This window comes from Mus caroli, chromosome 15 (assembly GCF_900094665.2).
Source record: "Mus caroli chromosome 15, CAROLI_EIJ_v1.1, whole genome shotgun sequence".
Classification (NCBI taxonomy): Eukaryota; Metazoa; Chordata; class Mammalia; order Rodentia; family Muridae; genus Mus; species Mus caroli.
In genome coordinates this window covers 18,438,429-18,454,594 of record NC_034584.1, presented here as the reverse complement: position 1 = coordinate 18,454,594, position 16,166 = coordinate 18,438,429, and the positions used below count along the sequence as shown (strand labels likewise).

Genomic DNA, 16,166 nt, shown 5'->3' with positions numbered 1-16,166 from the left:
ACACCTACAACAGGTGGCTCACATCTTCCTTTACCTCCATCCCCAAGGCATCTGATGCCCCTGGTCACCATGGGTACTGAAACTCATATGCACAAACCTACACACACATACATCATCATAAATAAAAATAAGTCTTAAAAATAACACAAACCAGCAAGATATGATAGTACTAAAGAGGTGAGAGAAAGCAGTGTGTCAAAAGACTACTTTGATTGCATAGTGAGTTACCTGTCAGGCTGAGCAACTCAGAAAAATCAACCAATCCTCTTAACAACATCAAATTAAAGAAAAACATCAAAATATAAAGCACAATGAAAAATTTAACAAACCTCTTGTGCATTCCCTAAAACATCAGTGTTTCGTGTTCTGGTTTAGCAATAACTTTAGCCACACAGCTAATTGCACCAGTATATTTTGCTTATAGTACTGTAAGTACGATGTAACACAATGGGACTTCAATGCCATGATGTTTCCCATCCCGGTAGATCAAGGGGCTGTGATGACTAAAGATAAGAGTGAGTGACCTTTTAACTTTTTGTAACTGGAACAATGCTTCATTCATTACTTGAAGGAGTATGCACGTACGTAGATTATTACATGTGTTATGAAATGAAATATTGTGATTGGATTCAGCAAATGGTTACTATATACTGTTGCCTGTAATCGCTTTGGTAGATTATCCATTTAAGTATAGAAAAGACCACATGTATGATAGTAAAGTACTATTTTCTAAAATTGATAGAAAAATCCCCTAGAGTGGGTTGCAGAGTAGCCAATGACACAGTGCTTGCCTCACATGTACAAAGTCCAGGGTTTATCTTTGGCATTTGAAAATACATAGATGAACAATAAACAAATAAATCTGAAAACCACCTTGTTAATGGTTGATAGGCCAGTGGCATAAGGTGCTTGACTCTAAGCCTGAGAACTGCACGCCAGTCTATAAATCTACATTACAGAAAGTACAAACTGCCTTCTATAAATCACACTCTCATATCCCATTGGCAAAGTGTGTGTGTGTGCACATACATATGCAGATAAGCACTTATGCATGTACACATGCACACATACACATACTACACTTGTAGTGGGCAGGCATTGATGTTTCATTAAAAAAACTTTATTTTCTTAGTTTTTGTGTTTTTGAAAAGCTGAAACTTTGGTGATATCATAAACGAAGGGTTAAGATTGACTGCATGTTGGATGAGGGTTATTTCTTTAATGAGACTTGTATCAAACCGCTGTCAATATTGAATAAGAGAGAGGAATAAATGTTTGACTCCCTGCAGTATGAGTAAAGCTGGCCGTCTAGAAATGTGCAGGAAGCCTGATAGTCCATAATCATATCCTTTCTCATAAACTGTCTGATTCTGTCCCTCAGAGGATAAGGCATACTTATAAATCTTCAGCTTCATGATGAGAGAAAAAATATTCTCAGAGATTCAAGCACAGCCCTCCACACCCCAGAATCTGGGAGCCAGACAAGTGTCAGCATCAACAAGGAAATGGAGAAGGACACTTATTTGTAAGGAGGAAGGACCTGCTGTCACCTTCCTGAATTCCAAAATTTCTACAAGAAATGGGCCATGCACAACTCAGCATGTAGTTATAGAAACCAGGTAAAGTTAAAAGAAACACAGTGAGGCTGCCAATATTTAGAGCAGGTGTAACCCATGATTTCTTTCATGCCAAATATGAAGAGGTTCCTCAAGAATATCATCTTTTTATATAATATCTAGTAGAAATGTCATTCACTTTTGCCTAGCTATTTTTATCTATTTTTCTCATTACCTTCAGATTAAAATAAATGCATTCATAGTACTTTTAATTTAATTTTCCATTTAAAATATAATACACATATTTGCATTTCTTTTTCTAGAGTTTGTGAAAAACAGTTTAAGATGGTTTTCAAAATTCTAAATATAACTAGGAGGTTTTCAATGTACATGAAATTTAAACAAATGACATGAACTTTTGAACTAAAATCAGAAGTACACAAAGCTTAAAATAATGAGACCAGTAGGTAAATATATACATCTGTAACATTTTTTAACATGCCTTAAAATAAAATTCTTCCAAAGTTAAAAAAAAAGAATATGAACACAGCAAATAAAGGCCATTATATAAGATTACAGTTTCTCTAAAATCTTAGGAATTCCTCCCATTTCCTCTGTAGTCATGGCTCTTGTAAAACAATAACTTGCACAGAGCATATGGTGATTTTGCATAGTAAATCCTTGGACCAACAACAAGCACTAGATGCACAAGTATGTTAGTGGCTATAGATTTAATCGATTTTGTTTGACAAATGTAAATCCATTGGTTTAATGAATTAAATTTACTCAGTTTCCTATGAGAGAACTATAATGGCACTTTGGTTTTGTTATATGTATTTGTGGATTTAAAGACATGTAAAGGTAAACTAGAATACATTCGGGTAAATATTAAGAATGAAATGTCCATATTCCTAACATATATGAGTACTGGCATTTTTGAGACAAGGAAATCTAAATACTAAGTAGTATGCTCAATTAAACATACTTAATGCAATTTACAGAAAACTAGAATTACTTCAGCAAACATGATTTGAGATAAATTGGAAGTTACATATAACTATATATGTATCAATTACTAAAATTAATTCATTTAAAATATAAATTGTTTTGTGTGCTAAATTACCAATTTGTATTGCAGTTCATGCAAATATCTTTAAGTTTTCACATTAAATGTACTTTAAAAAACAAACAAACAAATCAAAACTTGTGTCTATGGTATACTCACAATGGTTGGTTAAAAAGAAACTGTAAGTTGTATTTACTAATAATAATGTTATTTGCTTTTTGTTACATTATTTAAATTTTATAAGGAAACATTCACTCACAATATATATTTTATACTAGTTTTAAACTGATCCTATCTGGTATCTTAAGAGATATGTAAAATATGTTTTGCAATACAGGTGAACTATGAAATATTTGATAGCAAAAAGAGAAAGTGAAGCACTTTGCTTGGAATTCCTACCTAGGCCAATGTTAAATCTCCACAAGTGGTTCTATAGGACTGATCTTGTTGCTATGATAGCAATAAAGTGAAAGGGAACTTCAAACCCTAGTCTGTCCTTACATCTTGCCATGGAACTGAATAAAATTCTTTGTTTTATGTATATTATCACAAAGCAAGTTTGTATATATTACAGACAGACATATCAAATCAAGTAACTTACTACAATGTATCAATGTTTGAAATGAGAATATTTAACTTTTGTTTTACTTATTTTTACCTCTGTTCTTTTGAGATTGAGTTTCACATTATAGTTCAGGCTAGGCTTGACTTACTATGTGGCTTAGTATAGTCATAGTTTGTCAAAATTTTCTTGCTTCAGCCACCATTCCCAAGACATATATTAGGGTTATATACAGTTCTATCTTGTTTACTATATCATCTTTTCAATTTATACAAATTAAAGAAATGATTATGATATGTTAGTAATCTAACCCTTCAGGTACTATATAGTATATGTGATGAGAATGCAATTTATAGAAAAAATTTAAAAGAGTGAATTTCATCCCATGTTTATTTGTTTATAGATATATTTTGAAGGGAGAGGTAAGTGCTCAACAAAAATGTATTGTATAAGTTAATAATTAGGACAGTAACAACTATATCATTAACTGCTAATAATAATTGTCTTTCAACTCCACATTGTAATTTTATATTATAAATATAATTGTAATTTTATACTATAAGGAGAAAAGTAATTTTGTTCAAACAAATATTTGGTATAAAAAGATTGGTATATGTAATGATGATCAATGAAACACTGCATCTCTATATGTATTTGTATAAAGAAATTTTTAGTACCATATAAAGTTGGCAAAGTGCCTGCTCATCTTTGTTTGCTTTATAATGTATTATGAATATGCCAGTAGGAACAGTGATCCACCACACAGAATGGCACAGAGCTATAATCTCACTGCTCAGAAGCCTTCAGCAGGAATTTCAAGAGTTCAAAGCTAACCTGGTATATATGGCATTACAAGTTTCTGTCAAAAGACTTTTATTTCCTAGATCAAATAAGAAAGGAGGAGAAGGGGAAAGAGGGAGAAAAAGGGAAAATAATTTATTAATGTTAGTATGTGATAAGTTTTTGAAGTGAATGTGAAATGCAAATGAAACCTGATCCTGCCACATCTCTGAATATCTCATCATTATCATAGAAAATATTTGAGACTAATTACATGCCAACAACTTGACATTTGTGTAACATTTTCATATAGGAAATAGTTCAAATTTTACCTTACAGTTCAGTCTATGAATGTTTGGTGGTGGATTTCTTCTTAGGTATTGAAGTTGCTGAGTGTTAGGTATTAGTGGCTGAGTCCTACATGGAAAAGAAAAAGGAAAAAAGGAAAGAAAACACCGTGAAAAACCTTAGGAAAAGAAAACTAAGCTATCACTCTACGTGTAACCACATATTTACTACTAAAATGAAATTTATTATTTTACAAATGATAGATGAGTGGCTTTGGGTAATAAACATTTGGAAGTAATTTAAATATGTAGTTTGATTAATTTATTTCAGTATTGGAAAGTGTGTGTGTGGAAGGAATTGTTCAGCTGAGGTACAGCTTAGCTTAATTCACTATTTAAGGGGTAGTTTTTAAAAGGATACAATGGAAAGAAAAGGAGGTCCTATTGGAGATTGCTATCGTGGATGAAAAGGTTTAAACTTGTAGACTTTTATTTAGATTGTGTACAGAACCTCAGCTGCTTTCTTTGTTACCTGTTCAGATTTATTTCCTTAGTTTCATTCCCCTATTCAGTGTCACCTTTTCTGATCTAGACCGGTAAGCGTTGTGTAGCAAATGGGGAAAGTATATGTCATTGTACCTAATATAGAGTCAATTTAATGATATGCTCATGACAGACTTTAGAATAGTGTTTAGAATATATATCATGTGGATCATAGTTTTAGAGGAATTTTAATCCAGCAACATGACAGTTCCAGCGGGGGATCATATATATATATTCTAGGTCTCTGTGATCCAGCTGGAGAACAGACACACCACACACCATTAATCAATCCCTGCAGCTGGAATACAGACCCACCCTTAGTACACACCTTTCATCCCAAACAAAGAGGGCAAAGAGGGCTTGTGGAAAGGAGCAGCCATGTTTGAAAGTGATGTCTAATTGATAGCCGGACAAAGGGACAAATCAGAGAAAAACTTAACAAAATAAGTCAGAGATAGGATACACCCAACATTCACAAGGCAGTTTTAAAAGACAGACGGCAAAGACAACAAGGTAGGCATTGGTGAAGACAGGAGTTAAGAGAATGAGAAGCCAGAAGATTAGAACATATTGCCAAAATAATTATCAAGCCACACAGAGCAATTCAGTGAGAGGCTGAAGAAACATGCCATGAGGGAATCAGTCAGCTTGAAGAGGAGTGAGCCAGAACATCTGAGTTGAACCAACCAGCCAGAGGTCAGAAAACTAGAAAGGGTGGACATATTCAGCAGTCAATTTTATCTGGCGAGTAGAAGTTACATTTACACATAATTTGTTTTAAAATGTAAATTATCTTTCACTCTGAAGCCAATGGAATATTAAATGCTGGAATAAAAATTCCAGAACCAGACTTGACTCGACTGCCAGAGAAGCAGGTAAGCTGATGAGAGACTTTTATCTCTCTGCTCGACATCCAGTCACACAGTCTAATAACCAACTCTGCAGCAGAACACCAGCTGCTGTCCCCATTTCTTCTCTGAGGCTATCATCAGAGGGTCACAAAAATTTTCTCCTCCAACCTTACCCTCCACCCCCTAACCCCCAACTCATCCCATTACTCCAGTTTCCAATCTCAGCAGACATGGGAACATCCAGGTGAACAGGTCAAGGAAACACATAAGCTTCCTGAAGACCTTTACCACCTCCGTGTAATCACAAAAGCCTATCACCCCTGTTCTATCCCTAGCTCTGCAACAGAACCCCTGCGACAGCATTCCTTAACTTATTTGACTACATATCCCATAATTCTTCCCGTACTAAACTCCCTATCTCCACTCTTTGCTTTATCCCAGCCACAAATTTCATCAGGCCCTCCCCTGCTAACCCGGTTTTCTACCTTAATCCAGATTATCACTTCTCAGGTGACCAACAACCAGAGACTAGATGGATCAAAGGCCTAGGGTAAACCCCAATACTACTGTTCTTAATAAAATAAAATTAGTAATAGAAATGATTCCTTATGATATTCAGCTATATTCATACATCCGTGCATGATTCAGCTATCATCAGAGGTACTTCCTAAGACAGCAAATGGGAACAAATACAGAGACCCAAAGTCGGAAATTAGGCAGATATAAAGAGAGGCCTTGAATGCTTGGATTAAATAGCATGCCTTCATCACATCTCTGCCCTCAGAAATCTGTGTATCCTGACAAATAGGAGTCAGAAAGAGCATAAGACATGGAGAGGATTGGCGCCACCATGAGAAAAAGACTCTCTAAATCAACGGAATTCATGAATTCAGAGACACAGAAGCAAGCATAGGGCCTGCATGGGTCTGTACAAGGTCTTGTGCATATGGATTGTGGCTGCCAGTTTAGTTTATTTACGGGATTCCTCGGTGAGTGCCTGAGTGGGATCTAATTTTTTTTTTCATTCTCTTCATTCTTATGGTTTTCCTTGTTCAGCTTCTATGCTGTGGTTTTGTTTTATATTCTTTTACGTTATTTGGTTCTCTTTTGTCATTATTTCTTAGAAGCCTGCTCTTTTCCTAATGAGCCGCAGAAAGGGAGTGGATCCGGAAGGGAGGGGATGTGGGAAGGAACAGGGAGGAGTAGAAGGAGGGAAACTGCAATTAGGTTATATTGTATGAGAAGAGAACCTACTTTCAATAAAAGGGGAAAGATTTGAGTAACTATGTAATATAAATAAAACATTTTTATAACTATAGTGCATTGTAAATCGATACATATACCAGCCTGAGAATAGATGATTTAAAAATGAAGAAAACCTACTCAATATTTCATAATGTATACAACATAATTTCAGATAGACTACATTACGAGTGCTGAAAAACCAATATTGAGAGATCACTGAGATGTGCGACCTCAGAGGATAATGAATATTTTAGAGATTTGAAGGGCACCAGAATTATAAGTATACCTTGACCTTCTTAGGGAAAAAAAAAATCAGTTTAACCTGTTCCTAGTTGTCCATGCAATACCATTTGTGATCTCTATTTTCCAAAATTATAACTATTTCTGTGTAGTCCTCAGAAATACCTCAAATACTTTCATAATATGCTAACAAGAATAGTTTCATTCACTAATCCTTCAGTGTCCACATGGTGTAAACATCTTTTCTTTTGTAGAGTAGACAGTGTGAGGAAACAAACCAAAGTGCCTGCCATCATGATATTTAAACTCGGTGAGTTGAGTGGCGAGTGAAAGAAACAAAAGCCAGACCAGCCACTTACACAAATACATATTGCATATATTGTAAGCTCTAAAAAAATGTAAAGATACTTCCAGGGGTCATGAAACAGGGGATTTCATTCAATAAAAATGTCAAAACAGGTAACATCTTAGGTCCGTCAAAGGGAACATATGGAAATTGCCAAACCATTCATTGTGAGTTTAAGTGCTAAATAAGGATTCACAGCCATGTTTGAGTTCTTTCAGTCTGGGAAATGAAATGCAGTAGTCACTTAGCTAAGAATAGTAGAAAATGTCATTTAATGCTCTATAAGGAGTGTATAGAGAAAGAAACGTTTAATGATTGTCTGTCTGTCTACATATCACCACTATAAACAGAGAAAAGCAAAATATCTGGGTCTTCAAAAATACCCTCCCTGAAGTGTCATGGTCCCTATGGCCATCATACCGAATTATAATGTCATTCTATCAATAATAAGTATTAAACATTGCGTGACTACTTACACTCTAGCAAATATGATAGAACAAAGTATTGGTCTCTCTGTCAATTAAATCTAAGAGTTAACAGTTCCTAGTGTACGGTACACAAACAACAAGAACACTTGGACAACTGATGTAGCACAAGAAGCAGCAAAACGCCTAAGCAATACCATCAAGAAATAGATTATTCTCGATATTCTATGGAATAGACACCTGTGCGCTCAGGGGAGTGCATTCCTGAATGGCACATATCTTCTGCTGAGCTTACCATAAGCCCATTGGAAACAAGGCAAACAGCAGGTGCCTTTCCTTCTGTGCTCCATGCACATGTGCATACATACAGGATATCCTATCCTCAATAGAATGTACAGCTTAGCTAAGTGGAACTGATATTTAGCAAAAATGTAATAATCAGCAAATATTCTTTATTTTGAAAATGATTAGCCTGAAGCTACTACCAAGAAGCAAGTCTTTTTGCCTTATTAACATATTTATTTGAATGTAATAAATAACCCTGTTATAACAAACCAAAGAAAGTATTTGTAGTATTGTTTTTCTCTTATGACGAATATATCTAACTTTCATTTTGGTTTTCATTTTAATTTTAGAATTCTCTATGTTTACGGTAATGAGAGTCCAATGTCTTAGCTTTTATATGCTAGGAAAGTAAAGTTATGTAATATGTAGTTGTAATGTCATCTCATTTTATCTTAAGTCTTATTATCTTGTTATCACATCAACAATTTTTGGATATCTAATGTCTTAAATGCAACAGTTACTTTAAAGAAAATGTCAACTGTGTTCATATTTACTGTGTACTGTGTACTATGTACTGTGTACATATTTACTGAATAGCAATGTAAATTCTCAGTACAAAAAGAATTTACACACACACACACCCATATAGATATATATGTATTTATATATAGTGTTATATAAGGACATATTTCTAATTATTATATAGGTCACTATCTCAAAGCTATTTAAGTAATGCTAAATTCCACTTAATTTCAATTCACTCTTCAATTTACAATCTTATTATGTATTCATATAACCAAAAGATCCATGAGTTTTCCAGAAAAACATCAGTAATTGTATAAGAACACAATATTGTTAAAAAAATGCTTTGCTGTTATATCTAATAGTGTTTACAAGAACAAGGTCAATTCAATGAGAACTCTAAGCTTGACTCTCAGTAAGAATGCCAATAAGTAAACAAATAGATCCACTTATTTTAGAGATTTTTGTTGAAGGCAGTTCTTTCTTCCAACATAGTATTTTTTCCTAAGGAAACTCAGATCCAAAGGCTATTTCACTAACTCTTCCCTTTTTTCATATTTTAGCTATTTTGATCTAAAAACCTTTAAAAATGCCAGGAATTCCCTTTCAGGAGATATGATTTTTGCCTGCCATATTTTTATGAAGAGTTGCAAGTACCTTTAATCCCATTGTGTAAGGAACAGAAGCAGGCAGATTTCTGGATTCAAGGCCAGCCTGGTCTACAAAGGAAGTTCTAAGAAAAACAGGTCCACACAGAGGAACCTTGTCTCTAAAAGCAACCCAAAACAAGCCAACAACAACACAAAGTTACTGACTTTTCTGGGCCTTTAAATCCAAGGAATAACATACATGTTTCAGAACCATTTCTGTCCATTTCCCAGTGCTTATTTTTACATTTTTCTTTCAGATGTTTATAACTATTTAGCTTTATTTGCTTGACTTGACTTCTCTGATTATTTCATATACACTTACATATATTTACAGTTAAAAACAAGAAAATTAATTTTTAGAAACATCAGACAAGGATTTTGCTTTTCTGATCATTTGACCATTGACTTCATATGGTGAAGTGAGTTTTTGCACTCTGTAAGACTTGTTCCTGCTTCAGATTGACTCAATCCATTTCCATGGTTTAGACCTTCAAGTCCAATATAATGCAGTTTTAGTGAGACTGGCTCTGAGCTGATACACAAATGAGAAGAGGCTGTTTTAAACCCAAAAGGTAATGAATGTGGCTCATCATTACATAGATTAAATAGTGAAGCAGAAGCTGTCAGGTGCCCACCTTCTACTACATAAGTCCTGTAACAATTGTGTGCCCTTGAAGGTAGTCTAGACTTAGGCATAGGCAGTCAATCTGTGATTGGGTTGTGCTAGATCAGGCCCTTTCATAGTACATTCATACTCCTGGCTTTGCAGAAGTCAGGTGCCATAGTCCTGCCTTATCAAAAGAATAGGGTAATTTAAGGCATGCATGGTTAAACGGTTTTGTTATGTAAACACAAAACCTGGTTCTCAGATGAGCTAACAATAGGGAATCAAAATGTAAAAAATTAAACTGTAGAGAACTAACCTTGCCCAAAGGATAAGGTTGAAAAATACAAGCCTATAAACTATAAGATAATATATCAATGATAATTTAATGAAGTAATATTAAGATTATTTGCTCTAAGGATATATATATAATATATCTAATATATTCATTTCAAAGTGCCTTTGGAGTCAATGTATTCTTGACTCACTTACAGTTATGAAAGGATGTAAAGACATTATTTTGGTAATCATCTAGGTTCCCACTTCTGTATTCAGAAGTAGGAAAATTTAAAAATGTTAAAAATTATGATAACTTCTCTGATTATTTCATATATACTTACATATATTTCTATTTAAAAAGAAGAAAATTAATTTTTAGAAACATAAGACAAGGATTTTGCTTTTCTGATCATTTGACCATAACTGGAAAATAATGATCATTATTTGTTAATTACTTGTCACTTGTCGTGTAGTAATTAACTATGTAACATTCCATAACTTATGATCACTAAATAGAAACATCCACACTTGCAGTCATTTTCAATGTAGTATTATTTCCATTGTGGCAATAGCACAAACTCTCTTGATTGAGTCTCATTGGAAAGTTACCAGCTACCCCACTCCACCTCATGTTATAATGAAGAATGCAATGAATAAATAATCAGTGGTCCTTGATACAAGGTGAGGATCTCTCATTATTGTAAGGGTCATTTGTAAGATAACATTGCTATTACCCTCTGAAAACATTGTTGTTACATTGTGATAAAGGAGAAACCATAAATTGGGACAGAATTGTAATGGTCATTATCTTCATTAGCTAATGAGATTGCTAATTATGTTTTTAAATGACAGTGATTTAGTAGACCTGGCATAAAAGGCTCACAGAGCAATAACCAGGATAATGCTCATCCATATATGTTCACAATGGTGGAAGAGAGGTGGGAGGCTACATACTGTAATTATTTTAGTTCAAATTTTATGTTGTTTATCCACATACAATATAAATGCATAAAGCCTAAAGCATTGACAGTGCTGCATATGAAATTTCTTTCATGCAGAACTTCTAGGGTACAGTTCTTTAATCCTGGAGACACATGTTTCTGTCAGGAGATGATGATGACAAACTGTTTTAACAATGGAAGTACATCTTGACTCTGTCAGCAGTGTTGAGCACAAAATAAAGATGGAGGGGAAAAAAAGATACTGCTTTTAATTTCTCCATTTTACAACTTGTGCGTATAAGAAAAATATCACAGAGAATATCATTAACATATGCAATTGGAAGTGTTATGAAAAATAATGAATTTAAAATACTAGCTGTACAGGGTATATTAGCCAATTAATGCTAAACATAACTTTCAAATTTTAGAAATTTATCAGTAAGGAAAATAGTAGAAGATAAAAAGAAAAATAAAATAAAGTATAATAGAACCCAAGTTCTGTGCCTGCTTAGGCATATTCAAATTCTGTAAGCATAACTGGGAAATGTATGCATAGCTCCTATGCTCTGCCAGCATTCCTGATGGCCATTTCTAGAAAAAGCAAATGACTGTATGATGTGCAGAGAGGAAACCTATGAATTGATTTATCTGGTGGTGCAGTAAGCATTATTATCTTGATAATGTCTCACCCTACCAAAAGGAAAAATACAAATATATAATAAATAACATGAATATTTTCATTAAAAGGTGATGAAATGTAAAAATATTGCTTGTATAATGGTACATATGTCATATAATAGGTTCACCATTTTAGATAGACTAAATAATTTCTGTCGTAGAAAACAAAATTGAATATATATATATATATATATATATATATACTTGAAGCATGTTTGATTTTCAAGTTGTACAGAACTTTTAATCCAGCAACATGACTTCTTTGGCAAGGAATCACGTTCAAGGTTATTATCGGGCTGAAATGCAGACACAGCCTTCCTATACACGTTTGATCATTTCGGCTGGAATGCATACCTTTAATCCCAAACAGTGACATCTATTGGAGGGGCAAAGTGACAAATCAGAGAAAGATTTGGCAGAATAAGTCAGAGATAGGATACGTTCAAGTCTCATGAGAACAGACAGGAAAGAGAAGCAATTTAAAGAAGAGTGAGGGAACTCAAGGGAATTCAGTTGAGTTCAGTTGAGTTCAGATCTGCTCAGTTCCAAAATAGTTTGTAGAATGTCACTCACTTCTCAGTGAAAAAAAATGAAGTAATTAAAATAATGAATTTTCATTTGGACACATTTTATGCCATTAAAAGAGAACTGTGTTGGTGATAGTCACATAGGTCACTTTCAATCTAAAATCTGTTTCACTTTAAGTCTCATACAATGGCTGGAATGAAATTATGAGCTTATTTCACTAGAGTTCTTTATTTACTTTTGCACAATCATTACATTTTCCACTGGCCATTCAATGGAAACTATGTTGCCAGAAAAATAAAGTAACTTCCAATGGAAAATATCATGATTGTCTATTTACATAAAAAATGAAATGTATTATGTTCATAATCATGTAACATATTTGTATAAAAGTATTCTCAAATCAGTGACATTTATATGTCACTGTATGCTATTAGTGACTTCACCTTACCTTTTCAGGCTATTAGAGGAAAATAAGATGCCAAAATCATGTACTGCAAAACAGGCAATGTCTTCAACAAATGTTGCTGGGAAATACAACATCCATATGGAATTATATCTGAATCTAACACCCTGACAAGGATTAATGTCAAATATATCAAAGAAACCACTGTATAATCTTAGATGCTGAAACCATTAGAAAAATGCAAAATTCTACAAGGTATTGATACAGAAAAGACCTTTTCATTTCTCCAAAAATTAAGGCCAAGATTGACAGTCAAGACTTTATTGAATAGCTTCTACCCAGCAGAAAAGAGTCAATTGGCTGAGGATGAAGCCCAGAATAGGAGAGGTTCATACACATTTGATAGAAGATTAAGATTCAGTTTACATAAAATAAACACGTTAAAATGTGTTTAAGATACTGAAAAATGGGGATGCAAATTACAATAACTTAAAATATCATAGTCTGCCATTCTAGTAAAGGCTAGCACAATCGACAACATATGCTACAGAAGATGTGTGAGAGAAAAAAGAAAACTTATTTACTGTTAGTGGGAGTGTAAACTAGTGTGGCCACTTGGGAAATCTATGTAGATAACTCTCAAAAAGCTAAAACGACATCTGTCAAATGACCCAGCTGCACCACTGTTCCACATGTGCTTAAAGTCCACATCACACTGCACAGATATGTGCACAGCTCCGTCCATTACCACTCTAATAACACTAGCTAAGACATGGAAACAACCTAAATAACTTTCAACAAATGAATGTATAATGAAAATGATACATATGCATTGTAGAACATTATTTGGCTCCATAGAAAATGAAATTTGCAGGTTAATAAATGGAAGTAGAAGGGATTATATTGAGGGAAGGACCCGAAACCCAGAAAGACACATGCATGCTTCATGTTGTGTCGAATTTATGGCTCATAATCTCAAATCTTCAGATTGAGAAGATAACGTGGAATAATCACAGAAACAAGGAAAAAGGAAATGGAAATTGGGGTGGGGAGGAAATGGAAATCTTAGGATACATAGTCAGTGAGGGCTGGAATATGAAAACTATGGCTATTAACTGAGAACACAGTAGACATAGCAGAACGAGTGGAGAAGTATAGAAGTATACCTAAACCAAGGATGTTTTAAAAGTCTACAAGTAAATATAGCACCTGTGTACCTAAACTTATTAAGTCATACACATAAATCTGTAGATATATACATATCTATATATAGTTACATAGTGACGTAGATAGGTAAATACATAGTTAGATATGAATAAATGATGAAAATGTGATGTGTGGAGAGCCGTGCCACGAGCAATAACTGTGGAGAGCCTTGCGGTGCTGCGAGCAACCGCCATCATAAGATGGCACTGGCCTCCGCTGTGCCTAACTAGTAAACAAGCCTTGTATGCAGGTGCGAGAGTGAACTCACTCCTAGTCACTGCCCATTCTCAGGCGTAGTAATGGGGTGATGGCCGAGCAACAAATCAGGAGCTGTCACGCCACATCAGGTGCTGAAACGTCAGGCTGCGGGCTATATAAGCAACTCCATTTTCTGGGGTCAGGGTCTTCCTGAGAAGTAAGCAATAAAGCTTTGCCGCAGAAGATTCTGGTTGTCCTGAGTGTGTTTCTGCCGGCGAGAACAAAAGCTCGGGATAGTGATGCATATACATTGTGGAATATTATTCAGCAGTTTAAAAATTGAAATTTGCTCTGCATGGTCCTTCCTTCCTTCTCAGCTCCGAACTTTGTCTCTGTAAACTCCTTCCATGGGTATTTTGTTCCCCATTCTAAGAAGGAACAAAGTATCCACACTTTGATCTTCATTCTTCTTGAGTTTCATGCATTTTGCAAATTGTATCTTGGATATTCTAAGTTTCTAGGCTAACTGCTTGTCAGTGAGTGCATATCATGTGTGTTCTTTTGTGATTGGGTTACCTCACTCAGGATGATATCCTCCAGATCCATACATTTGCCTAAGAATTTCATGGATTCATTGTTTTTAATTGCTAAGTAGTACTCCATTTTGTAAATGTACCACATTTTCTGTATCCATTCCTCTGCTGAGGGACATCTGGGTTCTCTCCAGCTTCTGGCTATCATAAATAAGATTGGAACACAAGCTCCCTAAAGAGGGAGCTACAGGAAATACCCAAGGAGCTAAAAGGGTCAGCAACTCTATAGGAGGATCAACAATATGAACTAACCAGTACCCCTCAGAACTGTGTCTCTGGTTGTATATGTAGGATGGCCTAGTCGGCCTTCAAAGGGAGAAGAGGCCCTTGGACTTGTGAAAATCATATGCCCCAGTACAGGAAAATGCCAGGGCCAGGAAGCTGGAGTGGGTGGATTGGGGAGCAGGGTGGGGAGAGGGTATAGCGGACTTTTGGGATAGCATTTGAAATGTAAATGAAGAAAATATCTAATAAAAATATGTTAAAAATTGAAATGTGCAGAAAAGTGTGTAGAAATAGAAGAGATTATATTGAGAGAAGTAACTTAAATGCAGAAAATAAAATTCATATATGTATTTGTATAGATTCATATATATATATATACACACACAAACATGTGTATATATATATGTATATATTTCGTGTGTGTGTGTGTGTGTGTGTGTGTGTGTGTGAACTAGCATACACAGTATGCATTTTGGGGCTCAGGTGTGATTCTGAGTCGTCTATTTATGCCCTCTCATAGTGTCCAGATGCTGCTGCAATCTGTTCAGGAAGGATGAAGCTAACAGGAACAGGTGGAGTTTTGCAGGATCCCTGTCAGCTTGGGAGTGAATGAGGCACACAGGAGGGTAGGGAAGGGAAGGCCTTCTCCAAGAGGATCTTAGTATTATGGCTCTTTTAGGTCTATAGGCCTCTCTAATGATCTTCAACAAAACAGCTCTGTGAGATGTTCTTAAGTACATACATATGAATACATACATACACATATACACATACACATACACATTCACATACATATTCAGAGAGGACAGAGAGAGTTCAAATGAAATTATACCACTCGCTACAGATGAAAATGCTCCCCATAAAAGCTATACTCTCACCAATGAGATTCTCTCGTACAATGCATGAAAAATCTATGTTTGCGATTTTGGTCAGAGGTGTCTAAGGGACTTCCAAACTAATATAGAGTATTCTCTTTGCCTTTTGATACCTCCCACAGTTTTACATAATTCTTCATCCACATTCCTTCTCTGTTTGAGTTTCCATTCTGACTTCCTTAATGATCATGATCTTAAATAAGTCCTTTGTTTTTCTGCAACAGGCTTTATGGTTATGGCAATTTGTTCCAGAAATAGAAATTCTAACTAAGATACCT

At 34.9% G+C, this 16,166-nt stretch overlaps 1 protein-coding gene across 3 annotated transcripts in view; it reads right to left on the bottom strand.

The window, feature by feature from the left end:
- The window catches only part of Cdh18 (cadherin 18), an 867,298-nt gene that overhangs the window by 624,605 nt on the left and 226,527 nt on the right, over positions 1-16,166 (bottom strand). For all 3 annotated transcript variants that reach the window (XM_029470125.1, XM_029470124.1, XM_029470126.1), the window contains exon 2: positions 4,297-4,381. The gene's annotated coding sequence lies outside the window, so the exon portion shown is untranslated. The remainder of the gene's footprint in view (positions 1-4,296; positions 4,382-16,166) is intronic.